Below are 14,224 nucleotides of genomic sequence, written 5' to 3' on the forward strand. Positions count from 1 at the left end.
GTGCTCTTTCTCTCTCAGTCTCAATAAATTAATCCTTAAAATTAATTAATTAATAAAAAACCCTGCAGGCATCCGATCTACTTGCCTTAGATATGTTCTATGTGCTGGTTACTACTCTTGAACTTCTTGACAAGAACTAATTCTCACCTATATGCCTGTGCTTTATCTCCTCTGGGCCTATTTCTCTCAAGTGAATGGTTAACACTGTCTGACATGATAGGTGGGAAGGCCAAGCCCTACTGTAATATTTATCCTCAGTTACCTGAATCAAGTGAGAGATGTTTTGGGGTTTCAGGCCCAAAGCCTTTTAAATACCATCTACAGCTGTTGGGAATGGAGCAGCATTGAGAGTATCATGTCAGCCCTGCTCTGTCCTGAGCTTCTCATTTATGTCAACTCCTGTCCACTCCTCTTGAGCTGCTTTCTTCCTTGTAATCCTTGCCAAACATAGCCAATAATGGCAAAGAAACTTTACGTGCATCTTCTTTTCCAACCTCTTCCCCGAGAACTATAAATCCAGGAGTTCCTGGTGCCTCCCAAATTATCATTGGAAAGAGCTCTGTGAAATGCATAACATGGATCTCCATCTTTCTAGTCTCTGATATCAGATTCCTTACCAGATGCTCCTAGAGTACTATGCCAGTGCCCCCTCTTTCAAGAGTTTGCAATGGCAGCATTTCTCTTTTGTATCAATTTCTGTGTGAGTCAGAATAGGATGTTCTGTGTTAATAAGCCCAAGAATTTCAAAGGCTTATTGCTATAAAGTTTACTGTTTGCTCACATATGGTCTGATATGGACAGATATCCAGGACTCAGGGGTCCAGGCCCTCCCGTCATAGCTGTAGCTGTGTCTTCCAAGATGACCACAGTAGTGAAAGAAAGAGCCAGAAGGGCACACCTGGTCTTAGCTGCTTCACCCCAGAAGTGATATGCCTTTCGGAAACTGGGTGGACTTACCCAGCACTTCCAAGTGTGGATGAGCTCAAGTGGCCCACAGAAAGAGCTGAAGGCGCTGGAGCAGTGCAGGCCCTATCAACTCTCAATATTAATAAACTAAAAGTCCCTCTCAGGGAAGGACCTCACTGAGAGGGATTTGCTGGAAGTAGAAGACAAATTGGGCATGATCGAGATAATAGGAACCAAAAGATAGAAACAAGAGAAAGGGAAAGAGAAAGAAGAGAGAGAGGAGAGAGAGAGAGAGAGAGAGAGAGAGAGAGAGAGAGAGAGAGAAAGAAAGAAAGAAAGAAAGAAAGAAAGAAGAGAAGAGAAGGTCTAGATAGAAGGAAAGAGGGGATATAAGACTTTTTTGAACATTTCATAGACACAATAGAATAGGAACTCTAGAGCTACGAGGCTTAAAGATGGATTCTGGTCCATCCTTCCTCTGGAAAGTTCAAAAAACTCCTTTCATATAAAAATGAAAATCAGAAAAAGATTGTAATTAAGTCCCACACAAAATTATCTTCATAAACATGAGAATTATAGGCAATGTCGCCATGGATAATGAGTGCATCCCAGAAAAGTGTGTCCATAGAACATATGCCCAAGAACCTAAAAATCATATCCTAATATTTAAAAAGGAGTCAATGGAAGTTTTAAAAGTCATAAAAGATACAAAAGAATAACAAACAAAAATGAAAGACCTCAGAAAAGATGTGCTAGAACTGAGGGGAAAGTTAGAAATAAAAGGAAAACCTCATGAAAGAATAAAGCCTAAACTAAAAGTAACAGGAGAGCACATAAACACACCAGATGCACCTAAGAAAATGAGAAGATAAGTGGTAGGGGTATTAAAAAAAAAGTGATAAAGATAAGTAGGAATCATGAAAAAGTGCCTATGCAGAGACTAGCAGAAAGACATAACATATGTATAATAGGTCACTGAAGAAGGTAAGCAAAGCTGAAGAATCAAACTCTAAACCCTGTAATTAAACAATGACAACAACAACAAAAAACCTTTCCTGAGGAAATAACTAATTTGAAACAACATTGGATACCTGGAAAAACTGACACAGAATATCCAACAGAGAGACACATTCTAAAAATGCCTTTGGGAATCCAGGCAAAAGAGACATCATCACTTATCAGTAAAATCAGGCCACCGTCAGACTTATCTACATCAATACTTCCTGCCAGAAGCAACTAGAAGTCTTACTTACAATTAAGGGAGATGGCATGAGCCAAGGATGGTATATCTAGCCAAACTGATATCCAAATATAATGGTTATAAACAGTTATCAACAACGAGAACTCCAAGGATATTGTTTCTGTGGGCACCTTCTGAGGACCCTCTCAGAAAAGAAGCTCGGACAACTGAGATGACCAAAGACACATGAACAAAAGTTGTACTGTATATAAAACACATAGTTACTTGTACAGTTAAGACCAAATAATGGTTATAACAGATATAGTATAGGGACACCCGGGTGGCTCAGTGGTTGAGTGTCTGCCTTTGGCTCAGGTCATGATCCCAGGGTCCTGGGATCCAGTCCCACATCGGGGTCCCTACACAGAGGGGAGCCTGCTTCTCCCTCTGCTTGTGTCTCTGTCTCTCTCTCTCTCCGTCTCTCATGAATAAACAAATTAACAAAAAAAAATGTCATAGTATGATACAATACAGTCATCAAATATTTGAGGGAACATGAGAAAAGTATATAAAAACTAGAATAAACTCACTGACTACCTTGTGGTTAAAGTCTGCAAATAAAAGGATATTAATCCAAATCCATTGCTGTGGGAAGAGAATCATAGCAAGTTTCAATATTGCTCGACGTAGAGAACCAATAGGCAAAGAGAGGGGACAAGAAGTATTTCATCCAGAGATGAGTATAAAGGTAACAACTGGAGCAAATATACAAAATTACAACCCTCCTAAGTACCAAAAAGATAAAGTCAAAGAGAGGGAGAAAAGAAAAACAATATTGAAAGACAATTTGTTTTAAAAACTTACATAAGTATAAATGTATCATAAAACATGTGACAGTACTGAGGCCAAATGTATTGATTATATGGTCTCAACTCACCTATTAATAGAGAAAAGGTTTTTAGGTTGGCTAAGAAAGGAAGCTCCAATACAATGCCTTAAATCTCTCTGGAGTGATGGCCAGAACATATTGTCTAGTGAAAAAACTGTGAGGGGGAGGAAAGTTACTATGGTATGCCGCCGTTGATCTGATAAAGGGGCAGGGTACACGCAGATAGGAGCCAGCTTACGTTAAAAAGATGAAAGGAAGAATGTTCTGGTTATCCGCAGTGCCATGACTACCCCAATGTTAGGCTTAGACAATCGGTTTATTATCACATAACTTCGTGAGTCGGGAATCCAGGGAAGGCTGGCTGGCTTTTGCTTCCCCACGTGGTGTTGATGCAGGTCATTCTCTGGCATCCAGCTTGAGGTGAGCTGGTCTGGAAGATCTGTGATGGCTTTACTCACATGACTGGTGTTTGGGGGGCCCTGCTGGAAGGCTGGGCTAGCTGGGGACTGTGGGTCGCTGTGCCCACACATGGCCTCTCCAGCAAATGATCTTGGAGTAGTGAGGAGTCCAAGCACCAGTGTCTTAAGTGAGTCAGGATCAGGCTCTATGGTGCTGTAAGACCCAGCTCAGAAGGTCCTGAGCACACTTCTGGCACACTGTGCTAGGGCCGAAGCAGTCACAAGTCACCCAGAGCCAAGGGGACACACATAGACCATTCATGCCCCAATGGCATGAATGTCCAAAAACTTCTGGCCATGTTTTGCAACTGCCACCAAGGATAAACCATGTATTTTTGTAAAGATTACCTACAGGCAAGAAACCCGCAGTAAGGGTAATTATCACAATCAATCAAAACATATAAAATATCTTTGAATCCATAATTGTTTTTTATTTTATTTTTATTATTTTTAAGATTTTATTTATTTATTCATGAGACACACAGAGAGAGGCAGAGACACAGGCAGAGGGAGAAGCAGGCTTCCTGCAGGGAACCCGATGTGGGACTCGACCCCAGGACCCCAGGATCATGCCCTGAGCCGAAGGCAGATGCTCAACCGCTGAGCCACCCAGGTGTCCCCATAATTATTTTTTTAATCCCTACTTGATCACCATTGGGAGACCAGTGTAACTTAGAAACTATTATAGGGACTATGCCATCCAGTATCCTACCTTTCCTTTATAAACTGTAGCACCAGGTAGCCACATAGGCCACGTAGCAGAGGAAGGTTAAGTTCCTCTCCATAGGAACACAGAAATACATCGAGCATTGAAAATAGGATGAGCATATCGCCAGTCTGCAACCACTAGTAAATCCGCAGTCACCAATGAGCAGCAGAGACAGTGGGACACGGTGCCTCCCGGAAGAGGGACACAGCTCTTTACCAAGAGTTCTTGCCAAAAAAGAAAGAATAAAAAATTCCAACTTGAATCTGCTCAAGTCTCTAGACCCAGCTCCCAATTTGCAGGAAGTACACAAACCATAGGAAACTCTACAGGCCTTTCAACCCAGTTTCTTCAACAAGTAAATTACAAGGAAAAACACATGGCAGGCCAACCTGAAGATGGAGCACATTTGGGAGATCCATCAGCCAGTGTGACATGGGGACCTCATACAGATCCTGATGCAAACCATGTTTTGTTGCATTTTGACATTTCTGAGACAATTCTAAGTTTGAACAGTGAATGGATATTTGTTAATATTAAGGAATGATTGTTGCACATGAAGTATTAAATAATGTTATTACTATTTTTAAGGACTAATCCTTCATAAGTACCCTCTGGAATATTTGTGGATAAAATTATTTGATGTCGGGGATGAATGGGGTGAATGCCCCAATAATTTGAGAGGTAAAGTGGGTGACAGTAGAGGCAAGACTGGCATGCATAAGCCCTCTTAAAACTGGGTGCCAGGTACCTGGTGGCTTGTTATATGTTCTAATTTTATATATGTTCGAACCTTTCATAATAAAAGGCTTATGCGTGTAATTTTTTTGTACAATAAAAATTTTATAGAGAGAAAGGGCTGGAAAGATACACATCAAAAGGCTACCTGTGCAGTTAAACTTACACAATGTTCTATGTCAAGTATGTCTCAATAGAAATAAATTCTAAAAAATGCGAACCATACATTTGTTCTGGCAGACGGGATTATAGGCAAGTTTTCTTTTTAAATTGTTCAATAGCTTCTGAAATGCGTACAATGAACACAGAGCACTTTAAAAATCTGGGAAAGGAAAATTAAGCCGGACCAGCACACCCTTCCCAGGGGGCGAAGCTTTCTCTCGGGCTCTGCAGGTGTACGGGTAACTTGGCAGGAGCCGGCCAGGAAGCCATTTGGCTGCACACACCGTGGCCCTTACAGGCAAATGTGCTTCCCTCTGCCCCACTTCTCTTCTGGGAAGCGTGCCCAGGGAAATCATCTAAACTCTGAACCGCCAACCCAGCTGCCAGCTCAAGGATGTCCACGCCGGGGTTAGTCAGCGGAGTAGACACTTGGAGTCAGAGGCCACGTCCAACATCGGGCCATTGTCTCAGTAAAGGATGGCTCATCACGATGACGGAATGCTAAAAAGCCATCAAAACGGTGATTATTGGCCAGAAAGCCTCAGACTTAATGCTGTGTCAACCAAGGATGCACCTTTGTATGTCTGACACTATTCCAGCTTGGGAATCATACGTGGAAGATGAACAGAACCAGTTCTCAGCCTCAAAACGGCCCATTCGTATTTTTAATAACAAGGCCTTTCCTCTTATGAGGGAGATTCGGTTTTCTCCGAGCTCCTCTGGAAATCCCCAGGAGGCAGACGGCTTCTCTGCGTCTCTCCTATCATCCATTTGGCTTCGGTTTCTCGCAACCATCCGCACCGCCTGCTGGGGACACTCCCGCGGCTGTGTGGCTCCTTCCCCTGCCTCTGCGAGCCCCTCGGAGCTCTGGGGTGTCACGCCCTAACTGAACGGCAGACAAGCTTGAGGGGATCCTCGCTACCGGCAGCTCCCCTCTGGCCACTTCTCGTCCCTTCCTCGCCAGCTCCTGGTCCCAGGATGCCCTGATGCACCGCCCGCCTCCGGGAGACTCACAGCCACAGCCCCCCACCCCCCCCCCCACCCCGGGCCGCTGTGGCTCCCTGATGGCAGTCCCCTTTGCACATCCACAGATTCCTCAGTATGTTTTCTTACAGACCATTCTCACTGCAAGATGAGTGTTGTGCCGGCCTCAAGGTACTATTTGTGCCCTTATTTGTGGTGGGACTTGATAGATTTCCCCCATCTCTCCTCCCCCTCCTTCTGCAGTCACAGAGCCCCTGGTGTCTACACAGCACCCTGGCTGCCAGTACAAAAACTACATTTCCCAGCGCCCCTGGCAGCCACAGATGCCCAAGTGACTGAAGTATGGCCAATGGGATGTGAATCAATGATGCACCGCTTCCAGATTATGTCCTTCCAGGGAGGGGATATGCCAAACTCTTCATCTCTTCCCCCATCCTGCCACCCAGAACATGGGCTTAGGAGCCAAGTTATCATCCTGGTCGTAAGGACGAAGGCATCAAACAGGGTAGGAATAGCAGAGCAACAAGATGGAAGGAACCTAGGCTTTGAGACCATGAAGCCACCACTGTTGCCCATTTCACTGTCTCTCGACCTGTTGTAGGAGAGACAAAAATAATCATCTGTCTGGATTAAACCATCATCAATTTGGTTTTGTTGTTGTTGGCATGTTATTGTTGTTAATAAGTAGCCAAACCTGGATCCTAACTGATGAACTTGCCCTATAAAAGTGCACCCATGGGGGATCCCTGGGTGGCGCAGCGGTTTAGTGCCTGCCTTTGGCCCAGGGCACGATCCTGGAAACCTGGGATTGAATCCCACGTCGGGCTCCCGGTGCATGGAGCCTGCTTCTCCCTCTGCCTATGTCTCTGCCTCTCTCTCTCTCTCTCTCTCTCCCCCATCCTCTCTCTCTGTGTGACTATCATAAATAAATAAAAATTTAATTAAAAAAAAAAAAGTGCACCCATGGGCAGCCCAGGTGGCTCAGTGGTTTAGCACTGCCTCCATCCCAGGGTGTGATCCTGGAGTCCCAGGATGAGTCCCACATTGGGCTCCCTGCATGGAGCCTGCTTCTCCCTCTGCCTGTGTCTCTGCTTCTGTGTGTGTGTGTGTGTGTGTGTGTGTGTCTCATGAATAGATAAATAAAATCTTTTTTAAAAAAAGTACACCCATAGTACCCAGTGCCAGCAAGCTCCCTTACGTCAGGTTCTCCCAGATGCAGAGCCTGAGACAAGGATTCAGCTGCAAGTGCTTCATGGAAGAAGTGCTCCCAATAGAAACCAGTAAGGGAGGGAGGGAAACAGAAAGCAGCAGGAGAAGCCAAGCAAGGGTGCATTTCTGTCCTGCCCAGCACCTGATCCCAGGGAGCTCTGGGGTGCACACTATACCTCTGAGTCTGTATGTCTGAAGGCGAGGGGCTGGGCTTGCCTGCTGCATTATATTGGCTCAGGGGACCCAGGGATGTGGGCATCGACTCTCAGGTGCTTCCACTTTGCTGTATGGGGTGAAGAAGGCCCAAGAGCCATTCCCTGAAACAGGCCTGAGATGTGAGTGGTCAGCCAGAGGGGATCAGAGCAGAGGGGATCAGTTCTACGGTTCCCATAAGGAGGCCTGCAGGCTCTGGTCAGGTACCAAGAGTGCTCCATGCATAGGGAGGTGAAGCCTTCCAGGTCCTTTGTGATTCTCACCCTGTCCACCTCTTCCCCCAGCCTGGGCCCATCCTCCTCATGCTGTGGCCCCAAATGAGATGAACAAGGACAACCCCAAAGATATTCCCCTGGGACTCTTAGCCAGGAGTGCTGGTAGATGCCATGAGGCCTACAATTCAGTCGCCCAGTAAACCATGGTGGTGTTTGCCCAGAGAAACCAACAGGTCCCAGCACATGGGGCTCAGAATATGGAGACTCAGAGAGGTACATCCACTTGCCCCAGGCCGCACAGCTAAAGTGGAGGGACTGAGGCAGGTGGGTGAAGGGACCAGCAATGTACAGAAAAGGCTAAAGCTGTGAGAACCTGGAGAAGTAGACCCAAGACTCTGTGGGGGAGCCAGGAGAGCCGCTGGGGGCAGGGTGGCACCACATGGGGTCTGCAGAATCAATAAGGACTTTGGGTGTCATTCACCTGAAGCACTTCTACAGACTAAACCCCGACCTCTGTTAGCTTCTGCATCCCCCACTGTAATTGGTGGAGGCACCGTCTCCTTAGGCTCCCGCAGGAGCGGACTCAGAGAGAAGCCCTTGGGAGCAAGGCATCCTGGGGAGTGTCCCAGGCGGGAAGGAGCCGATGTGGGCTGTGTTCTCCCCGCAGTGCCCGAGGGCTCCGGGGAAGCATCGGCCTGCCCCGCAGAAAGGGCCTGGGCAGAGCCGCGGAGCGAGGGCGGCTGGGGGCGAGGGCAGGCCCGGCGGCTGCTTGTGGCCACGCTGCTGGGAAACCCTGCCAGCCAGGTCCCTTTGACCCAGGGCGCAGGATCTTCCCACTCTTTCCAGCTCTTTCTTCCTCTCAGTTCTGAAAATAGCACTTGCCAATGTTTTGAGACCTGTGCCTTCTTTGTTCTTACAACTTTGAGACTTGAATGACACAGAGCCTCTCATTTAGACATTGGCATTATATTTACTTGGCTCCATTAACCCACTCTGGGGGGAAGGGGGGCTTTCAGACTCCTGTGAGGTGAAGAGCGGCCAAGTCCTGAACAAGGGCCGGACTCTCCCTCACTTGCCAGCCCCCAGAGCCGGGCTACCTGGGTTAGGATCCCTTCACCACCCGTGTGATCTTGAACAAATTCCCTAGCATCCCTGTGCCTCGGTTTCATCCTCTGTAAAACGGGAAAGGCAACAGAAACCACTTCCGAGGGCTGTTGTGAAAATTAAATGCAATAAGCCATGCACAGTGTGTGGGACGGTGCGCGGCAGCAGGTGAGTGCTGAATAAATACCAGATCAACCTCTGCTTCCAGGGAGCGGAGTCTGATGTAGGAAGCCGGCTTGGACATGGACATGGCCACCCACTGTGATTGGGTTTGAGTAAGGGAAGTGAGGGGCTGTGGGAACCCTGAGAAATCAGTGACAAACGTAGGAAAACCGCACAAAAGCAGGGCTGGAGGCAGTGGGTTTTGACAGATGAGTAGGAATTTGCAGGCAGTTCCCAGGAAGGTATCGTGAATATGTGTGTTGAGGCAGGGTGGCTGTCTAGCATCCACAGCTCTTCTTCACTGGAGGCAGCTCCCATATAAGCAGTGTCCCAGGTAAGCAGTGTCTTGTTTCGTACTGCGGGTTGTGAAAGGACCAGACTTTGGTTTGGTCAACAGGCCACTCCTGCCTGGGACTTTGAAGCTTATTATTGGGCCAGGGCCACAGCAGAGTCCTAATCAGGCAGGTTGCCATGTCCAGGGCCCTGTATCTTCCTTAACCACCAAGAGCCCTCCCATCCACTCAGTAAGCCCTGGACTGAGCGAAGAAACCCCCCCTTTACCTCCGGTGACAGTTACCTTCTGTTGCTTGCAACCAAGAATTCTGAAGGGAATTGCTGGCAGAAAGACCAGGGTGGGAGAGATAGCTCCAGGGATCCTGGCCCTGGGCCCTCTCCCTGCCCAAAGCCCGGCCACCAGGGTTTCATGGAAACCACCTACAATCCTACAAGACCAATGTCAGCACCCTCAATTTGCAGATAAGGAAACTGAGTCTCAGAGAGGTACTGTGACATCTTCAAGGTCACACAGCCTGGGGTGACAGAGTCAAGGGAATGCTGTCTGACCCATGAGCTGGGGGTGAGGGCTAGATAAACCTTCATGGAGCCAGGGACACAGAGCAGGGCTTTGATGTCAAAAGGCATTTACGTAGCAGAGACAAGGACAATTCAGAAAGGCGTTATTCTTCTTCATGTAAGTCTGACTGTATGTCTCTGCTGCCTAAAACACTCCAACAACTCCCCTTAGGCCCTGAAAACAAAGTCTAGACTCTCTGTTGCATCCTGCAACAGAGGTCACAGGACCCCAGGTAATCTGCCCCAACCCTTGATTCTGTCTTCCACGGCACCAAGTCCCCTCCCACCTCAGGACCTTTGCACAGGCTGTTCCTGGCATGCTCTCTCCACTCTTCACCTACTTAATTCTTCCTCCTCCTCCTGGTACTCCCCTTACATGTAGCCTTCTGAGGCTGCGGGCTCTTTCCCATGGCCAGAACCCAGTAAGGGTCCCATTCTCACCTGTCCCCTTTTCTCTCTCTCTTTTTTTTTATGATTATTTATTTATTTATTCATGAGAGACACAGAGAGAGAGAAGCAGAGACACAGGCAGAGGGAGAAGCAGGCTCCATGCAGGAAGCCCGGGTCTACAGAATCATGCCCTGGATTGAAGGCGCTAAGCCACTGAGCCACCAGGGCTGCCCCCCTTTTCTTTCACAGCACTGAGTGCAGTTTATAATACTCCTAGCTGATCCTTGGGGGAGTGAAAACAAGACTTCAATGGTACAATAATTTGTGGCCCTACATGACAAAATCTTATCCCTTAGTACTGTATCTCTCATTAGGGAGAAAGTAAATTTAAATTATTGAGTTAATTAATCACTTTTAATTATTTAATTATAATTAAGTTTAACAAATGTAAATGATTTGATTAATTAATTAATTGAATTTGATGTTTCTCCTTAGGGAGTGATAATGCAGAAGAAGTAGGAAAGCAGTTGCTTTAAGTATCAGTGGGTTTGCTTGTGCCATGTCTGAAGCCTTCGCTGAGCTCACTGAGGGCAGGCCCAGGTCGGCCTCAGCCCCGCTGGAGCTCCAATTCCAGAGCACTGCCTGGTACACAGTGGGTGCTCAGATGACACCTTCCGGGTGCCAAGCCTTACAGTGAAAGATCCAGACAAGGCTGTGACATAGAGAGTCCCTGCTGAGCCCCTTTGCCTGGACCCCACGGGTCAATGGGGAGCCATGGAAGGGACGGACTTCCTGGGCTGGTGCATCCCAAGAGGTCACAGCTGCCGCCGCCTCCCAGGCCCCCCTTCCACCCAAGTCTGGCGGCAAGGCCGGCCCAGGACAAGAATAGAGCAGCCCACAGCTTCGGCAAGGCTAGAGGGGGTGGATACAGCTAAACCTGGCTTGGCAGGTGGCTCGCTCAGGGTAGGGCCAAGCTTTGGCTGCGGTGGGGGGCAGGGCAGGACTCCCGGGTTTCTGGGTTCACCCTGCTCTGCTTTACCGTCTGGGGGGCCTGGGGCAGGACCAGACCCTCACTGAGCCTTTGTAACCTCCAGGAGAACCCGTCTCCCAGGCATGAGGATGCATGAGCTACGATAAACATAGCACAGCTCATGTATATATATACCCTCCCACCTGGTTTCCAAAAGGATTCGAAATGGCTTTCACAAGAGGCAAAGAAATGAACACTTACAGCGTGCCAGGGTTTACTCATGAGGCCCTCACGTCACAGGCCTCGGGGAGTAGAACCAGGACAAGAAGAATCTCTGATCCCTCCAGGAAGCACATCTAAAGGAGAATGAGCTCCCCATCGCAGGAGGTGTACAAGCAGAGGCCACAGACCCCGGGTGGTGGGAGGGGGGGGCGGGTTGGCTGGGAAAGGATCAGCACAGCACAGGAGGGCTGGGCCAGATGCTAAGTCCCTGCTGGGAGAGGAAATGACAGCAGCCTGCTTGCTCAGTCACCGCCCCTGCCCACAGGCAGCGGGCCCAAGATAAAGCTGGGGGTTGGGAGCCATTTGCTAGCCCCTCCCTCTTCCCTAGGCCAGAGTCACCCAAACAGGCTGACAAACTGGAGCAGGGACTCACCCTGAATCGAGGTCCTCTGCAGCATCACAGGGAGCCCTGCTCTCAGACACAGAGCCAGGCAGCTGATGTTTGGGAGACACCAACTGAGCACTCAGCACCCAGCTTTGCTGCTGCTTGCTGGGTGGCTTTGAGCTATTTGCTTCAGTTCTCTGAGGCGCAGGATCCCCAGGTAGTACAATGAGGGGGTGGCCTCCTAGGACCTATGCCCCAGAATCAATACAACTGTGGCCCCATTCCCCCACCCCCAGACCCAGCGAGGCTGGGCTCCCCTGGCCTCACTGCACTGGTTCAAGGTTCAGCCTTGAGGCCAGAGGGCACCGTACCTGCACCTGCCATTTCCTGTCAGTGACCCCTCTCTATTCCGGGCTCTGAGTAAGACAGCCCCATCCAGGCCCTAGAAGACCTCCTGGTGTAGGGGGAAGAAAATATGCTAGGGTGACGGGATAGAGTGACAGGGCGTTCAGGGAGGCCACATGTGGACATCTGAGTCAGCCAGGAGGACATCTTGGGAGACTGTTCTGGGCAGCGAGAATATCCAGTGCAAAGGCCCTGAGGTGTGTTTGAGCGCTGTGTGTCTGACGCCCAGGGAATAAGTGGGAAAGTGATGATAGGGTGGGCCAGCTGGTGTGGGTGTTGTGGGCCAGCAGGAGGCTTGGACTAGGGGAGGAGGGAACCACAGCCCCGTTCTCACAAGGAGAGACTGGGCTGACACATAACAAGGAAGGCTGCCTTCCCTGGCAGAAGGGAAGTAGCCAAATCCTCCCTCGAAGGCTGCTTTCCCACTCCCGACCAGGCCTGAATGCTGCATTTTAATGCTACCTGATGAGGAGCCTCTCAAAGCTGTCATTAAAACAGGAAGTCCACTGCCTCTGCCACCTGTTTCTCAGTCCAGTGAGGCTCATTGGCCCCAGGAATAGGCACCGTGCAGACCTCGCTGCCTGGAGAGAAATGGAGACATCCCGCCCTTAGCAGAAGGGCCTCTGATCTCTACCTCACAGCCTGGGGACAGGGAAGAGGGGACCCGGCCACTTTCAGTGAGGAGCAGGCAGGAAGCCTTCACTGAGGTCATAGTTTATATAAACTGTCAAGGGCCCGTGGACTGAGCATGTCCTTCGTGAATGTCAAAATTATCTGCACACGGGCATCTCCCACTTGGATTCCTGGACCCCCTTTGTAAGAGCTGGAGGATCCCATAAATAGTAACTGAACCCGCAAACAACTGGTGTTCGAACTAATGTGTGGAGGAATCTGCAAACTCCAAAGTGCTTTCTAACGGGGGCCAGTACTTGGCAAACTGAACTACTTGGTAAACTACAAAATGCTTTATAATTCAGTCCAGGGCTTTGCAAACGTAAATTGCTTTGCAAATTGTTTTGTAAAGAGCTCTGCAAAGTCCTTCGGAACTGTCCTGCTCCCTGTGAACTGGGGAGCCATTTGCCAGCTACAGAGCGCCGTGCACCCCCAGGATGCTGCAGACGAGTCAGGCCCCTGCCGGGTCCCCGTCCGTCAGGCCTGGAGCGCCCACCCCGCCCTATGCGCGCAGAGGCGGGTGGGGGTGCGCAAGCCAGCCAGTCGGGGTGACCAACCGCGCCCCGCCAGGGTCCGAGCGCGGGCCGGAGGGGGCCCAGGGCGCTCCGAGGCTGGGCGGGGCTCCGAGGACACGGGGTCAAAGTCCGGGCTCTGCCGCCTCCTGGTGGCGGCGGGAGGAACGACGGGGGCCGCGCCCCGGGGCCTCGGGTCCCGCCGGCCGTGTGCGCGCACACACCGGGCCAGCGGGCGGTCCGCGCACGCGCCTGCGTCCACGCGCGCACCTACAGGCCGGGCTGCGGAGTTCATTCACGCCGGCCTCCTTCGCCTCGCGTAGCCATCCATTCACTCGCAGCCTCATTCACCGGAGGTTGGCGGGACGCTCGCTGGAGGCCGGCTTGGGGACACGACAGTGGCAGGGCGCACGCACCCAGATAAAGGCGGAGAAGAGGAGCTAGCCTGGCTGCGCCGGCCGGGGGGGCAGCCCACGAACGGGCTGGGGGTGCCAGGCAGCCCCGGGAAGGTGCGGGAGGGGCGCTGCAGGCCGACGGCAGAGCCAGGGGGCCACGGCCTCCCTGAGGAAAGACGGAGGGCCACACGGGGCCTGGAACTGACGGAGCGCGGTGCCCAGGACGGATTCGCCGCAGAAGCCTGTCCCAGACTGAGGACCACCTTAGGACCACCTGCGAGCAAAGAGCAGACTTCCCTTCCGGCTCAACTGAGGCTGAGAGGAGTGTGCACAAAGGCAGAGGACAGATGGACCCCAAAGAGATCCATGCCTCCCTCTGGGAGCGCGCCCCAGTTCGCACCCGACCAGGGAGGCCCTGCTCTCAGACCTGGAGATGTGGGCGGGCTGACTCTCCCACCTCTGATCCTCCTGGTCTGTGACTGGCAGGAGGACCGG

Source organism: Canis aureus, chromosome 3, assembly GCF_053574225.1.
Source record: "Canis aureus isolate CA01 chromosome 3, VMU_Caureus_v.1.0, whole genome shotgun sequence".
In the NCBI taxonomy this organism is placed as follows: domain Eukaryota; kingdom Metazoa; phylum Chordata; class Mammalia; order Carnivora; family Canidae; genus Canis; species Canis aureus.